General features: G+C 46.9%; 1 long non-coding RNA gene and 1 pseudogene across 1 annotated transcript in view; one reads left to right on the plus strand and one right to left on the minus strand.

The window, feature by feature from the left end:
• Positions 1-17,539, plus strand: part of LOC146174466 (uncharacterized) — a 53,441-nt gene that overhangs the window by 9,695 nt on the left and 26,207 nt on the right. The gene's annotated exons all lie outside the window — the stretch shown is intronic.
• Positions 6,877-17,329, minus strand: LOC146174467 (uncharacterized; annotated as a pseudogene).

A 17,539-nucleotide genomic window follows, 5' to 3' on the forward strand; every position in this document is an offset into this window, starting at 1 on the left:
TAGCGCTAGAACCTGCGACACCGAGAGGTGACTTACACACCCGATGATCAAGTCTGGGTTTGGAACCCAATACGGTTGCGGGGGCGCTCTGAAAAGCTTCTGCGCCATTACTTTGGAGCCTGCGAGGTGCTCCGTCACCTTAGCGCGGTGAACTACGAGGTGTTACCACAAGGCACTGTCCGCTCCACTCGCCATCCGAAGTCATAAATAGTTCACGTCGCCAGAATGAAGCCTTATTATAATCGTTAAACAATTTTAGGGTCAAAACCAGAGCCAGAGACTCCCGTATAACTTGCCCCGCTTTTCTATTGTTCCTTTAGGTTTGCGGCATCGGGTCGATGCCTCTTGGAAGGGGGGCAATGCCACACCGCTGCCCATCTTCTAGTGCCACCAAGTGGCCGAATGTCTTGGCGCGTGGCTGAGCGTCGTCCTCGTCTGTCTCGAGCTTCGCTTGATTAAAAAAAGGGAAGCTCGGTTGTTCTTCTGTTTGCTACGTGTGTTGGTGACAATATATAAAGTACCATATACATGTTCTACAAACCCTCGCTTGATTCACAAAAGAGAAATTCTTTTGAGTATGCACCATACCTGGCGTGCACGCAACACAAAAGGATGGATTTTCAGATCTTTCATACGAGCGCTATTTCTCCACAGCGACCTCGTAGGTTACTAATACCGCACGCTGTTTTTGTGCAATCTGCATTTGTAGTACATCCAAATCAGCATTAGGCAGCTAAACCTTGGTTTACTGTGAGGGTTTTACGACGAGATAAATATTCACACAGGTAATGTTTTCATATGCCCACAATATACAATTATTACGGCGGGCGAGAGACGTATCAAACACGAGTGCTAGCTCAACCTAATAGGACAATTGTTTTCCCCGGACACGGTATATTGCTAAGCACAGTAAAACGTGGACGCTCGGGATATATGTTGTACCGCCACACCATATATATCTTGTTTAATGCTCATAAGAATGTGTTTAATGACAATTTCCCCATAGTCTGTGCTTGACAGCAAGATGTTTTAACACCCCTGACCAACAAATTCGTAAAGGGTTTAATGCTGTTGAAATTATTTAAAAATATGTTTTAATTTGCTTAACACGTTTAATGTTCTTAAGGCACGCGCTAAATACAGCTCTGTTGTATTGTTCCAGTGTCTACCTGGTCAATGGGGGAAGCACTGTTACAATAACTGCATGTGCCGAAGAATTGGGACGAGGTCTGGTCTTCAACTTTTATGCGTCAATGTCCGTTCACCGCTAACAAGCCATATGCGATAGATGCACATCTGCCCAAATGGGACCTTTAGAAGACCTCAATAAACAGGTTTTCAAAGACATGTATTAGTGTAAGTTAACAAATACCATCACATAAACAGTATTCGTGCAGTTTTGTGCAGTGCAATTTTATAATGCAAATTATGGCTATCAGTCATTCACATTGGTGAAAACATGCGCCTAAACGCGACCATGAGTAGGCTATCTCATGTGTACTTGGTAATCCTAGCTGATGAATTCCTCAGTGATTGCAAGTATCAAGTGATCTTTTTCTAACCATTGCCCTGTTTCGTTGTGAAAAGTCACATGTGGGAGCGGGCTGGTTGGTTGATTCACAGGAAGGGAAAGGCGCAGCAACTGTCACACTTGCTCTGTGGATTACTGATTACTGATTTATTTGTAGGAAGGGAAAGGCGCAGTAACTGTCTCACGTGTTTTCTGTGGACACCTCCACCGCGCCGTAAGGGAAGGGAGGAAGGTGGGAGTGAAAGTGGAAAGAGAGAAAGAGGAGCCGTAGTGGAGGACTACGGAGTAATTTCGACCACCTGGGGATCTTTAACGTGCGCTGACATCGCACAGCACACGACGCCTCTTCGTTTATCTGAACCGCGCCGTAAAGGAAGAGAGGAAGGTGGGAGTGAAAGTGGAAAGACAGAAAAAGGAGCCATAGTCGAGGGCTACGGAGTAATTTCGACCACCTGGGGATCTTTAACGTGCGCTGACATCGCACAGCACACGGACGCCACTTCGTGAGCCATGATGAGAAATGGAGATAATTTCTGCCTCTTCTAGACCTATTACCAGAACAGTATTAGCGTTATCATGATACCGACAATTTTTTGACAAAACAATGATCCTAGGGGAAGTTTTTTAATGGTATGACTAGCGCGCCAAATGCGAATATTAAAAAGCCCACGAAGTCAACCAGTTGACAAAGACCATATACAAGCCCAATAGTAAACAACATCTTCTTGTTTCTTCCTTTTTATATTGACAACACCTTACTTATTAACCCAGCAATGTCTCCGTCAAACTATGCAATGAACGCCGCTACTAGGACATTCAAATCAAATATGAGTTTCAGAAAGTTCACAAATGACTTTTGCCGCCCCGCCACGGTGGTGCAATGGTTAGGATGCCCAAATACTGTGCCGGTGCACCCGGATTCAAGCCCCACCGCCAGCGGCAGCGTTTCAATGGAGGTTAAACGAAGAGGAATAAGGGGGCTGTGCGCTGTCAGTATACTTTAAATAACCTTACATGGTCGAAATTGCTTAGTAGCCCTTAGCTACGGCTAGCCGAAACAAAGTGGCGTCCGTTTTGTACAGTGCGATGTCAGTGCACGTTAAAGATCTCCAGGTGCTCGAAATTACCCCGGGGCCCTCAACTATATTATCCTTTCTTCTTCTTCCTCATTCAGTACCCTCTTCCTCCCTTCCCTTACGGCGTGGTTGAGGTGTTCACAAAAAAAGTGTGACATATACTGTGCCTTTCCTTTCCTGTGAATTATTTACTATTGTACTCGGAATCTGCCAGAAAGAAGACATATTATTTTCCGGACATAGAGTGAGTACATAATATTTTCCTTACTGAAGAGAGAAGTCAACCATGTCACGAAGTTATAGGCACATACCTTACAATGTTCCAATACGCAATAATCGACTTCAATCTGGAATGATTTGCAAGCCTAATGATTTGATGAAATGGAAAGTACTCTTGAACACGACCGGAACCTCAATGATTCCAGTACCTACATGATGACTCTTAGTGCTATGGGAAGCCGAATTTATGTAAAAGATACACAGACGAATAAAAAACATGTTACGAAAAATTCGAAGTAAGATTGGAGAAGACAGATGTAAATCTTACCAATTTATAAGAAAGCCTAAAGTACCGAACTTACATAACGGCGGAGAAGTTACATGGGTACGGTGAGAGAAATATTGCAACTTTAGAAGACCAGGGCCAACATATGTAAAAAAAAATGACACCAGCTCACCGGATACGATAGAGGTGGTGCCACAGGCAGGCACGCGCAACAGGCGTTCGGCAAACTACGTTACAATTGTTGCGAAACTTGAAATGTTTTGAAGGTTGTGTAAGAAATATATAACGAGTGCCCCTGCTAACTTGGACTAAGGTTTTAAAAAATATGGTTTGTCTTAGCACAGAGAAAGAAATATTAAGCAAACGTATTTCGCTTATTTTTTAATTATTGCCTTTAGGAGAGAAAAGGTAAAAGGAAAAGTTGATCTCGGACAGAAGCTAGCTACGTTGTTTTCATCAAACTAGCGTTTACGAAACGTTACATTTTTACCAGCCGCAAATGAAGTCTGGCACACAAAAAAACAAACTTCTTCGTGACTGTTGCGTCACTTTTAGGCCCAAGACGCGTCCCAGATAGCAAAACCCGCATTTCAGGGCCATGCTCTCTGGTTGTAGGCAGTTGGCGAAGGATTTTAATTAACAGCTGGTCAAGTGATAGCATTATTTGAAGGCCTATAAAGAGGGCGGCGTAAGTTGTTGCCTGATGAAGACAACATTTATTCGTTTTTAGAGAAGATATAAAACGTTTGTATTAACACTTTTTCTATTAAGGCAATAATTACAAAATTAGCTAATTAGTTTTTACTAATTATTCAACTGTAGTGAACGAACAATGCTGGAGGTTAGCATAGGTGGCTCTGAACATCTTTGAATTTGTTTCACTGTGTTAGCGCGAAAACTCTTGGTCCAAGTTAGCTGGGACTTCCTCCATGGCTGGGACACCCGGTAAGTTTGAGTAGCCTAGGGATTGCCACCGATGCATTAAAAATAGCATAATGCTTTCCAAACCGCCGCTTAACGAAAGCAGTGTAAGTGCTGCTTGATGTGCCCTCCGAAGTGGACTTATGCGACTATGGGCAACCTGCAATGTAGGGCGGCCCCACAAGCAGGCCCACATCCGCGCTACATATGTAGGTCCATTTAATCACATATGCACTCTGAGTGTCGCGCCTTCGAAATTTTTCTTTACGTATTCGTATATTCCTGATGCTATTTATTTACCTAGTGAGCATCCGGTGAGAGGCACCAATTGAGCTTTAAGATCCCGGAAATGCTCGCTGCTTTAACTTATGACACGCTGCGGCCGCGTCGGTTGTCGCAAATGACGGTGGCGAGTTAGTGTCGAAAAAAAAAAACGTTTTTAAATAACTACAAGCATTACTGGCATGTGTACTGCTCGTATATAAATTTCGCCAGTTATAAAGGGCTCTGCATGCTTCCTGCCATCGATAGAAAGCCTCACCAATTCGACTGTGTCGTCGCCTGCTGTTGGTGCGTCAGTCATATAAATAACCGCTTTGTGCTCATGTGTGGTTCCCTGCTACACCGCCTCATTTTCGTGCCTCATATATATGTATATATATATATACATATATATTGCCCATTAGGCTGCCGCGCCTGCATGTCACGCATGTTATGCCTTTTTATATCCTGAAAATATACTTAGTCGTACATGCCAAAGAAATAAGAAGCAAAAGAATGCTATCTTGAGTATAACTCAGTTTGCATGTGGTAAATGATGTTTGGATTTTCAAAACTGGATCGGCTAATGGACGCCGTATGGAGTGCTTCGGAAATTTAGACCAACTGGGGCTCTTTATTGCGCGCTGACATTAGACACTGCACAGGCGGCTTCCACTTCGCCTTTATCAAAGCGCGGTGGTCGCTGTCTTGGACGCACCAATGTTTTGGGGCTCAGTAATCAAGAGTCCCCCTTCATGGATCACTGCCTTGTCGTGGCGGAGGGGCTTGCGAAACTCGATGAAGTCGTGAGCTCTGCAGTGTAGGGCCACCCAAGATAGACAGGTCACGGCAGAGAGTTCTGACAAAATGTGATTCACTGGAGAAGGTAATGGCAACCCACTCCAGTATTTCCTGCCAAGAAAACCCTATGGCCAGTCACAATACCATTAATGATATGGCGCCGGACGATGAGCCCCCCAGGTTGGAAAGCGTCCCACATGTTACTGGGGATGTACAAAGGGCGATTCGTAGTAGCTCCAGGACGAATGAAGCGGCTGGGCTAAAGCCAAAAAGACGCTCAGTTGTGGATGTGTTGGGAAGCGACCGGAAAGTCCGATGTTGCAAGGAGATGTATCACATAGCAACATGGAATGTAAGATCTATGACGCAAGGTAAACTCGTAGCGGTAGTTCACCTCAACGCCGCCATAAAGGCCAACGTCGCTTCAGGCCACGCTTCAACGGGACGTCGTCCGTTGCTGCCAACAAGACAAGCTCATTGCAAGCCGAACGCCACCTCGACGCCGACGCCATTGCCTGTACCCACGAAACGCGTCGCCTGCTTCGAACTGTAAGCTCGAACGCTGTCTCTTAGTATGAAAGTGGAACGCTGGTTTTTAGTGTGAAGCATCGTGTCTATCATTAGTCTTTGTAGGTTGTGTTAGTTTTTTTGTTAATTTTGTTTGCGAGTTAGCATCTGTGTGTGTTTGTGTGTATTAATGGGCGTCCGTGTAGGTGCGGCTGGCGTTTAGTTCATGCTTTCAGCCTGAGCGTTCTCCGGAGATCCGTGACCATTGGTGGCTTTCCTGTCGTAGTCGCCTTTACAGCGTTCTCGAGCCCTCTCGAGACCTTTGATGGGCCATCCTACATGTCTCCTTCAGCTGGGCTCGCAACTCAAGCACACATGTGTATGTCGCTTTGAGTTCCGCTGCAATCTCTTTATTTGCACACAGCTCCTTGAATATTGTCAAGTGCGTCTAAAGGTTCTCCCATACAACATCTCGAAGGGAGAGAGCCCAAAGCAAATAAAAGAGCTGGAAGGTATCTATCACAATCGGTTGGTCTTTCCTGGCACATTTTCTTATATCATATTTTTGAGCGTCCCATTGAATCACTCTACTAGACCGTTACTCATGGGATGGTATGGCATTGTTAGTAAATGCCTTATAGACAGAAGGCGGTTAAGCTATTTCATCAGATTCGGCGTGAAATTTGATCCACGATTACTTAAAACCTCGTTGGAAATTCCATAGCTAGCAAACATCTCCTAAAGACCTTCAGCAACTTGGATACTGTCGATGGTTTTCAATGCAACGGCGTCAGGATAACGAGTAGCCATGTCGGCCAAGGTAAGCACATATCTATTGCCTTTAATAGATCTTGTAGAGATTGGTCAATGTCAATAGCCACTCTGAAACAGTAGGCCGATAGTTGGCACCTTGCGCAGTGGTACGGGACTAACTCTTCCCTTTGGGATTGTGCGTTGCAAACGTAGCATGACCTAACAAAGCGTTTAACTTCGCTTTGGACGCCTGGCCAAAAGAACTCCTTGGCGATTCTGAACACCGTCTTCTGAACCCCCTGGTGTCGGGTCACAATGGTTTCACGTCCTAAGCGTAAAAGCATTTCTCGCAAATGTTTTGGTGACACGAGTGGTTGGACCTGCCTTCTTGAGCTAAATATGCATTTCCTGTGAAGAAGGACGTCGACGTATTGAAACTGAAACAAGGTAGGACTCCGTCTCCTTTTCTGCATTTCTCCTATTTTATCGAAGCAGCTTGCAAGCTCGAATCTTCTCTTTGCTTAATTGCCATTTGGCTCGCTGTTACTTTCAGACAAATTGCAATGGGAGTAGAGAGCGGCCGCTGCGTCGCTCTGGCTGTCTCTTTGCGCTCGCGTCTCTACTGCCGACAAAAAACTGACTGCACCATCCCCTTGCTAGCCAGTCGTATTCCTTTCTTGGTTTTGGTGCTTCCGAACATCGATAATTCTCTAAATGATCAGGGTCTTTGACGCTTCTTGCACCCGGAATGTTTCCCAAGATGAAATCGTAGATTGGTTGCTCTACACATTTTGTCAATAGCTCTCCGGTATAATAGGGGGTTGACACTAGAATCCTGGCTTCTGGCAGATACCTAACCGTGCTTTCCACCAGAGTGTCAGCGGTCGCTTCCACTGTTAGGTCTTCATTCCTCACTAGGCTTCTCCGAGCCAAAGCTGTCTCTAAGTACCAATATATGAAGGTCCCCTATTAGTCCAACCATCGCTGGCATTGCTGGTTTCGACTTGGGCGTTCCACTCTCTACCCCATTTTTCAGTGGCGTTTGCTGCTCTTTGGGCTGTGGAACTTTGGCTGGTGTGATAAATTCTATCTTTAAATCAACAACACATGCAGCTCGGTCCTGCATTCTATATTGGCATTCTCCCACAGTATACCCTCTCCTTTTGCAACCTTCACCCACGACCTGCGTCCTCGGGCCGCACTACTAGATCTACAGACAGCTGCACGGTGTCCTACCCTGTTATAGAGGGAAACTCTGGTTGGTGCCTTGAAAGCCCCGCCAGAGGATCTTGGTTTTGCTGAATTAAATTCTGAAACTTTCTGATTTTATGCCTTCCCCTTGCTTATATTCCTGAGATCTTGAGCTTCGAGAAATTGGTTTGCATTCTCGGCAACCTCTTTAATAACCCCAAATTTATTTCTTTCAGGAATACTGCTAGGTTTGGACTGCAGCATACTAGGAACTGCACTGTCACCAGTTTGTCACGCACGCCTTGAAAACTCTTTTCTGTGTTCGACATCTCAAGCCACTAGCTATCGAAGTAATTGGCTGACCGACATGCGAACTGCTCAGCGGTTTCAGAATCCCCAGGTTTCGTGGTGCGGAAAATCTCGCGGAAACCCTCTGCTGTAAGCCTGAATCTTTGAAGTCCCTTCTTGAATTTATCGTAATCCATGGAATCAGACGCAGGCCTACTACCAAACACATTCAGCGCTTCCCCGACTAAACACGTACTCAACACTGCTGCCCATTCACAGCACTCCCAACCTTGTCATAATGCTATCCGCTCAAATCGTTGCAGATATGCATCCAAGTCATGTCTTTTGTCATCAAAAGGAGCCAGCAGCTTCCTCGGACAAACTCTCATTGATCTAGGCGCTCCGATTCCTAGTTCAAAGCCCCGATCGTCATCCATGCTCCCCTCGCGTTCTCCAATCAACTGCTGTTGTTTCCACAGCAAAAACGTTCTCTCTCGTTTAATTATTCTTATTTCACGTTCCTCTGCTTCCCTCGCTTCTTCCTTCTCACGCGTTACTCTTCTAACTTCGCGTTACTCCGATTCCTTCGCTTCTTTCGCTGATTTCTGCTCCTCGTTCCGCGCCTTCACGCGCTGCTTCACGCTCTCACTCTGCTCCACGCTCTAGCTCCGCGGCTTCACCACGCGTATCCTTACTTGCCTGTGCTCTTTCATCTCTTAACCTGTTCAATTCTTGCTCACAGGCTGATCGCCTACTCTTTGCTCATAGACTCACCGCCTCCCCCAGCTTAAGAGTCACATGTAATGTCATTGCCAATTCCACACTCTTTGCTGCCGAAAAATCTCAAAGATCCGAGACAAATAGAATATAATCAAGAAAATATATCCTGGCAGGCTCGACACTTTTCTTTGTGACGAATCTCAGAACACTCAGGCCGAAATCGCGGCAAAAAGCGATAAAGGCCACTCGCCGAGAGATCCGTAGGCACGGTCAGATCAAAAATACCGAAGGAAATGTTCCGCGTAGTGCTGCGACCGCACGGTGGCGCCGATCAGCTGACAAGGAAAGCGGGACCGAAGCTACGCCAGGTCCTGGTTACGGCTGCAGGCCTCAACCTGAACGGGGAAGACAGATTCATCGCCAACCCGAAGAATCAGTCCCTACTAATCATGACCCCGGAGCTCGGCAGGGCGAAGCGGTACGAGCAAATTACGACAATAAAAATCGGGCCAGTTGAGATAGACGCAACTGCTCACGCGGCCATGCCGGAGGGCGGCAAGGGCGTCATATACGACGTTCCGCTGGACGTCACGGAGGAGGAAATTCGGCAGGGACTCAGAGATAACCCTGGCTACGTTTGAGCGAGGAGGCTCGGGAAAAAGTCCAAAACCATGCTCATCATTTTCGAAGACCAAGAAGTCCCGCGAGAGGTGTGGTTCAACGGACTGCTATACCGGTGCAACCTCTACAAAAAGAAATTCGATGTGTGCTACGCATGCGGCAACCTGGGCCTTCAGTCGGACGTCTGCCCGGACCCCACCAGCCCTCGATGCCGAGGGTGCAGAATGCTTAATCCACCGGAGGGGCACGAACAAGATTGCGAGCCGCAGTGCCTACTGTGCGGCGGCTGCCACCCCCTGGGGCACAACCGCTGCAGAAGCATGTACCGGACCCCGTACATTCTCAAAGTCCGACAAGCGGACAAAGAAGCCATCCAGGCTCAAAACAAGCAGCAAGAGCCATCGCAAACCCGGGGCAGCTCAAGAGGAAGAGGCGACGCCGCGGGCACACGGGCCGTGCGAGAGACTCCAGCGCATCCGTCACCAGAGATGAGCCCAGATCCAAGAGCAAGAACAGGGGGCCGCCACAACCACCGCCACCCAAGGACGACAAGAACCACTGGCCGATCCCGGGGAGACGCCGGCCGGGCAAGCAAAGACGAATGAAGAAGTTAACGCAGGCGGTAAGTCGGTCAGCTTCGCTAGCGGGGTCTCCGAAGAAAAAAACTTGGAACTTTCGGAATTACAGCAGACTCAAGCCGAGCATAGCAAAGAAGTCAGAATCATTAAAGAAGACATGAAAGAGATTAAAGAAACTCTCAAATCCGTAGTCGAGGTAATTAAACAGTTAAAAGAGGCAAAAGCTATACCTCCACCGGCACCTCGGATGTTCAGGCCGCCCGACATACGGTGGGGCAAGCGAGAGCAATTGTGGCAGGGACAGTGACGACTCAGATGAATGAATATCGATCAGGCTAGACCCGCGAAACGTAAATCAGACGACACTAGCGTAATTGCACAAGCCAGAAAGCACGTCGCATTTAGAAAATTAGTCATGGATGAAATCATAGACTTCGAATTGAACCTGAATAAGAAACTCGAGGCGAGATTTGGAGTGCTAGAAGCGATACTTCAAGCCCTTTGCAACGCATCGGGTATACAATATCAAAATCATAATGGATCCAAAAACGTCTAAAATTTGGCAATGGAATTGCCGGTCGTTGTCAATGAAGCGATGGCTCTTGCAACAGTACGTAGCTAGCCAGAACACACAGCTTTTGGCAATGGCTCTGCAGGAAACGCGAGGTGTATGGAAGCTTTCGGGGTACAAAAGCTACGATAGCGGGAAGGGAAGTAAAACACAGGTCGTGACGTACGTCAAAAACAACGTCGCCGTCGTCCAGCACGAAGTAGGCAACAGGGAGACCGAAACGGTCTTTGTGGAAATCCTGACCGGTAAAAAGAACAGAGGCAGCATATTTGTACTCAATGTGTACAGCTCCCCGAAGTGCACGAAGGCGAGGTTTGGCCCGATATTTAAGAGAGCGATTAGCCTGGCAGGTAAGCCCAACTAATAATAGCCGGCGATTTTAATGCCCGACATCGAGAATCGGGTTACAGGACCAGCAGCCCGAAGGGTCAAACGCTGTTCGAAGATATCACTGAGTCAAACCTCTACATCGCTAACGACATTAGATGCCCGACGAGGGTGGGCAACAGTGTGTCAGCGGACACAAACCCGGACTTGACTCTCTGCCATAGAACTGGCATAGTCAAGTGGACGAACATGCATCAGGATCTAGGTAGCGACCACTACGTGCTAGAGGTAGAACTAAGTAGGAAAGTGAGTGTTGAGCCCGCTGTGTGTCGGACGGAAACCCAAGTGGATTGGGATAAATTCAGACAGATCCGAAAAACGGGAAGAAATTGGAGATATAGAGTGCATTGAAAATTGGGCCGCCCAATTAATTACCCATCTAAACGAGGCCACCGAAGAAATTAAAGGCGAAGCTCTGCCTGAGGCGATGGATAGCAGGCTATTCGGCATGTTCAAAAAGAAAGAAGAGCTAACGAAGAAGCTCAAAAAGCAAAAGTGGAACCGCAATCTCAGGAGAGAGCCAGACACAACGTCGAAATAGAAAAATACGCCCGGAAACTCGAGTCGCAACGTTGGGATAACAAATGCGACGAGATGGAGGGCACCATGAATGGGGCCAAGACCTGGCAACTGCTCAGGTTCCTGATAGAACCCAGTAAGTCCAAAACGGCCGCCAACATAGAACAGGTCAAGGCGAGGTATAACTTTAAGGGTACGGACAAACAGCTTATTGACAAGCTCAAGTCCACGTACGTAGCTCCCCCCGCCACAGCGCATTACAGAGATTACAACGGACCAGCGAACAGCGAGCTTGACGCGTCCATAACAGTGGCAGAGGTCAGAGCGGAGCTGCACGGCCTAAAAAAACGCTCGGCCCCCGGGCCGGACCTCGTTAATAACAAGACGCTCGCAAATCTGGACGACGAATCGATCAATGCCCTAACCAAATATTTAAATCAGGTGTGGGAGAGTTGTCAAGTACCCCAAGAGTGGAAGAGGGCTAAGATCACCCTAATCCACAAGCAGGGAAAACCACCGGGCTTGGAGAATCTCCGCCCAAGATCACTAACATCCTGCGTAGGCAAACTACTTGAGAAAGTTATTCAGAGGAGGCTAACCAAATACACCGAAGAGAATGATGTGTGGCCGGCTGAATTGGTCGGATTCAGGCCCGGCCTTTGTACGCAAGATACCATGCTCAGACTACATAACGATGTTGTCAGAGACTTCAGGAAAAAAAATACGAAAGCTATTCTAGGCTTAGACCTTAAAAAAGCTTATGACAACGTCAGCCACGACGCCATTCTCGACGGGCTCGCTGAGCTTAGAGTAGGCGAAATAACCTACAACTACATTAGATCATTCCTGCGAGACAGGACGGCGATCATCAGCTTTCAGGGCTTATGTTCGGAGGAGTTCCCGCTGGGTAACAGAGGCACTCCGCAGGGGGCTGTGCTCTCACCTTTCCTTTTTAACATCGTAATGAGAAAGCTGCCCAGTAAGCTTGGCTATCTCGATGACTTGAAACTAAGCATCTACGCGGACGATGTGACCGTGTGGATGTGCGAAGGGAACGACTCGTACATTACATCCAGGCTCCAAGAGGCAGCAGATATAATCAGCAATCACGCAGAGGACGTAGGTCTATGCTGTTCGCCAGAAAAATCGGAGCTCCTGGTAATGACCAGCAGTAATGGGAAGTTAACTCCAGATATCAAAATTAAAGTCAACGGAAACGAAGTCCCGAAAGTAGATGAAATTAGAATATTAGGTATGATTATCAACCGTAGGGGCAGTAACACAAGCCTGATTAAGAAATTAAAAGGTCAGGCGGAGCTCGTATTCAGAGTATTTAAGAAGACGTCCAACAGAAGGAGTGGTCTCACGGAGGTTAGTAGACTCAGACTCATGCAAGCTTTTGTCACGAGCAGAATGTGCTACGCGACTCCATTTCTAAATATCAACAAGACCGATGAACACAAATTAAACACCATAATTAAGAGATGCACGAAGTGCGCTCTAGGACTCCCCATAACTACTTCTAACGACATTCTAGAGAAAATGGGGTTGCATAATGAGTGGAAAGCTGGCTGCGGCAGTCAGGCTGTCCCAGAGAGAGCGACTCGCAGGAACGGGGGCGGGTAGGCAAATCCTCGACTGGGTAAACCTACTAGCGCCCGGGGAAGGCGAAAGTGTCAGAGAAAGCATAGATCGAGAAATCAGAAAGCATCTATACGTCTCGCCCATACCGAAGAACATACACCCCGTACACGACGAGGGGAGGAGGAAAAGCAGAGCTAAGCACCTCGCTAACAAACTGGACAAACTCCCGCCGGGACCGGTCGCCTACACCGATGCAGCGATCGGGAAAGAAGGCGAAGTAACCTCGGTCGCCCTATTAGACACTGGGATCGCCATAGGAATAGAACGAAACCGAGATCTACCGCCGGTAGAGGCGGAGGAGATTGCAATAGCCATTGCCATTGCACGACCAGGCGTGAAACACGTCCTCAGCGATAGCAAAGCGGCGGTTAGAAATTTTAGCAAAGGTAGAGTCAGCAATCGTGCTGCAAAACTTCTGAACGAGTCGTCTCTCGCCGAAAGCGTGACCGTAATCTGGACCCCTGCACACGCCGGTCTCGCCGGTAACGGGGCTGCCCACATGCTCCTCGCTACCTCGGGGTGCTGCGGACGCCTCCACAACATCTAACACCAAAGAATGTATTGGTACCTTTAGGAATGTAACCGACAACCTGAAGAAAGACCGGAGGATATATCCGCCACCGGTTAGATCCCTGAGTAAAAAGGAATCGGAGGACTGGAGAAGACTCCAAACTCGAAATTTCTTTTTGCCCCTGTGGAGGAGTCGGACGGGTGCCAGAGGGCGGAAGAGGGACGGTGCAGAAACCGAAATTTGTAAATTTTGCGGCCATGTGGCAACATTAGATCATATAATATGGAGATGCGTTCGTGCCCCAGGGCACAATGCGATTAAAACTAGCGATGAATGGGAGACCACGTTAAAAACGCAGCGATTTGCCATCCGCCTGGCGGCCGAGGCTGAAGACCTCTTCTCCTAGACGAGGCCGGGTGTCCTCTGGCCGCGGTGCGACAGACTGCCTCCCCGGACACCTGCGTGCGGACCCGTAGGGGGGCTGCTGCACCATATTCGGCGGAAGTAAATGTTCTTCCTCCTCCTCCTCAGGCCGAAAGCATAAACTAGACGCCAGCCGTATCCACACGGACCAACATTTATTACACCCACACACACATATTCTATCGCAAAAAAATTAACAAAACACTAACACAACCTACAAAGACTAATGATAGGCACGATGCCTCCCACTAAGAGACAGCGTTCGAGCTTACAGTTCGAAGCGGCCGACGCGTTTCGTTGGTCCAGGCTATGGCGTCGGCATCGAGGTGGCGTTTGGCTTACAATGAGCTGATCTTGTTGCCCGCAATGGACGACCTTCCGTTGAAGCTTGATCTGAAGCAACTTCGGCGTTCGTGACGGCGTTTAGGTCAACCTTCTGAAAGATGAAGGTGGACGGTGGTACGAGCTTTGGCGGTGCCCCATGGATGTAGCAGGTGGCTGAGTAGTCGCTCAATCCCAGGAACCGATTCGAAAATAGCCGGGAGTCTACGGTGCAGTGTCGTACAAAATGAGGGCGCCGGTACAGCTGCCAGCGTTGTTCACTCCCAGCCAAGGCGTCTCTCACCTCCTGGAGCCTCCGCTTCTCTGGATTTCACCCGCTTGCCTCTCGATATCGCGCCTTTTTATAACCTCCGCATTGATATGCGTCAGCCTTATCGCCGTCTTCGTCGTCTTTTGTTCACCAATCAGCGCTTGCTATGTCACTGACTACTCCTTCATCATCATAAAGCTTCGTTGGTCCACGTAATCCTTTTCGCCATCGTCGTCTTCTTTGCTTTCGCAAAAAGCTTTTGTATTTGGCCTATTATGTGGGACACCATCCTATATGTGTCCTTGCGCGCGCACTCGTCCGCCGTCTTGAACAGTGTGATCATAAAATGAGGGAGCCGCCAGCAAAGCAAGTAATAGGAACGGTGCCCTGGGAGGTTTAAGCTGGCACGCAAGATGTAAATTTCATTTGGCTTTCGGAAATAGAAAGTCAATATTCTCTAGGAGCTGAGAAAGTTTAAAAATGCAAATGACGCCGCCTTGTGAGCATACTTGAAGTAACATTCGCTAAATCAACTGCCCGCACTGCCCTACGCATTACTGAGCATTATTGCTGCTGAGATACCAAAATGCGCTCTTTCAATTAGTCCCTGGTGGAACAACATCTTTAGGCTACCTGTCTGAATAAGAGGGTAAATACGTTCCAGTAACTGAAGCACAGAATCGGAGCACCCATCTATCCTAATGCTCCCGTCATGTGTTCGCATTTCTGAAGATGCCATGTATTGAAGAAAATTTTAAGGTCCACCGGAGGAGTAACTGCGGAAGCTTAGAAATGACGTTCTTTCCAGTGGAAAATCAAAATGAATAATTTTTTACTTTTGAAATAATTCGGTATATTCGCAAAGAATATTCGTAGTGCAGCTTTAGACGTTTCTCTAAGGCAAAGAATTTTCGGCGCTGAGTTTTGCTGCGGAACACAAAACAAGACAACCGAAAAAATGTAGGTCACAATCATATTCGGCACATTTTCACAATAATGCTCTCAAACAAATGTCTTTGAAGCACGAAAATGTTTCTTTTACGACAGAGCTTCCAACAATCATCATTATTCAGATAAAAAGTTTGTCTATAGGCAAACCTACAATCAAAGATGTCGGTTTTCATTGCAGAATGATGATGATGTGGTTCTAATGAAGAGTTTGAGGTCCTTAATTTATTACGTGTTTCAGCTTACCCGACCAACGCCCCTGAATTGTTTTTTTTTTTTTGATTGATTATCACCACAATCATATTTGTAAAGTATCTCGCCTCGAGCCAGTAGTCAGTGTACCACCGAAACGACCAACCTGCGCGCTTCCCCGAGCTAGCATGACTCTCCACACCACTCCTTTGCATCTGTATGACCAATACAACGTGCTTATTACAATATTCAGGAATTTTTTTCTGTTTTCGCGTCTACGCCCAACTTAACCTAAGCAGCGCAATATTGTTTGTGAAGTACATCGAATAAACAGTGTTTGCCCCTGGAACAATAGCCCTGCTCCAACCTCTTCCACTAGCTGCTGCTAAAACCGAGGTTACGTACTAGCTATTATAGCCATGCTAAACTTGCTTCCCTATTTTTGCATTTTCGTTGTTATGCTATTTCGGCCTAACTTAGCATGGTTACACTTTAAGACACATGTAAACCAAATCACTAGATGTTGAGAATTCAATCATGTGAAGAATGGCATCAATAAGTTGACTCAATAAAAATACATTATAAACGCCTTTTCTATTACCCCCTTGAATTTTGACTCCTCAATCTCTGTATTGTGGCGCTAGAACAGTGTTAGATGAAGAAGTACCACTATGTCAGGATTGAGCAGAGAATTGCTGTTACTGGTTTAGCAAGGACAGCTGCTCCGGTCGAAACATATTCCTCCTAAAAAAATCGCGTGTTATGTGCTTCGAGAAGTTTATTAATTTCTTTCGCAATTCCAATCTTAGGCAAAATTTTTATTGGTGCCTGACCAGAGTTATCCTCTTCATATGCGCGTAGTTTAATGGGTCCTGGTCTAATTTTATTATGAAAGAACTACTGGTTGAACGGAAAAGACAATTTTGACGTATCTGCTTCTTGTCTGTCACTGAGCAGAGGACGTATAATGTCGGCCGTGCACCAATGGAAAGTCAAAACTGCCAGTGACTGTTAGAAAGGCGAGTTTTACTTAAAGAAAGCAGCGATAGGTTTAGTAATCACAAATTGAAATGAACGTTAAGGCACTATATATAACCGCATGCCATTGACAGCATTATTTTTCTTGTTTTCAACAGCCAGCAGCACGCAGCCTTTTCACTGCTACTGTAGCACACGGAACAGCGCCTGACTCATATTTGTACTGAAACGCGCCTTTATCAATTTTAGTCCAATATGAGTCGAAAGTTTTCCCGACTGTTCGCAGCGAGGCACAACAGTTTCATTAAGGTTCCAGACTTTTAAAGGTTCGTTCGATCTGTTATCTAGATAGTTCTTTGCCGAATCTTACTGTAGCGCGGCCACATTTTGTGGGCATTCATAGAATTACCACCGATGAGCATGATGACGACTTCCGACGCCGCTATGTTTCCATAATATTTTAGGCAAAGAAATTTTTTTCCATGCAACGCTGGTCTCATTTTTCACTTGAGGCTGCCACTTGCGTAAAAATATTGTTTTATTTTTGTAATGAATCCGCTTATTGCTTATTTTGAACTGATCAGCTATATCAGCCTGGACGCTGCATTCTTGAGGCATTCTTTCTGTCCCATTTTAGGGCTATTGATTCTGTGCTTACATCTTTCACTTGGGGGAGGCCGTGCAGATCGGACCGAACATGTAGTGTAGGATCAATCACTGTCGTAGACACACTCTCGCGTATCTGTGAGTCGTGTGATGAGTTGGGGACGGCCTGTGAAAAACCTCTTACCTCCTCTCGAAGGCTGGCCATCTCCTCGTCACCCAACACTCATAGCCCCCCCAGTGTCCACCTGTACCCCTAAAAGCATACAGTAAACCTTACACACCTAAATAATAATGTTTCCTACTTCAGAATCAAATAGAGGTTCCCGAATTATCATCCAGAAGAGGTGAGCTGGAGCCATTATGAAATGCAATTGAGCCGGAGGTTCAGTTTGAAGCAAACCATGAGGTAAAGCAT

The sequence above is a fragment of the Amblyomma maculatum genome, chromosome 11, assembly GCF_055883805.1.
Source record: "Amblyomma maculatum isolate TAMU_Amacu chromosome 11, ASM5588380v1, whole genome shotgun sequence".
Classification (NCBI taxonomy): Eukaryota; Metazoa; Arthropoda; class Arachnida; order Ixodida; family Ixodidae; genus Amblyomma; species Amblyomma maculatum.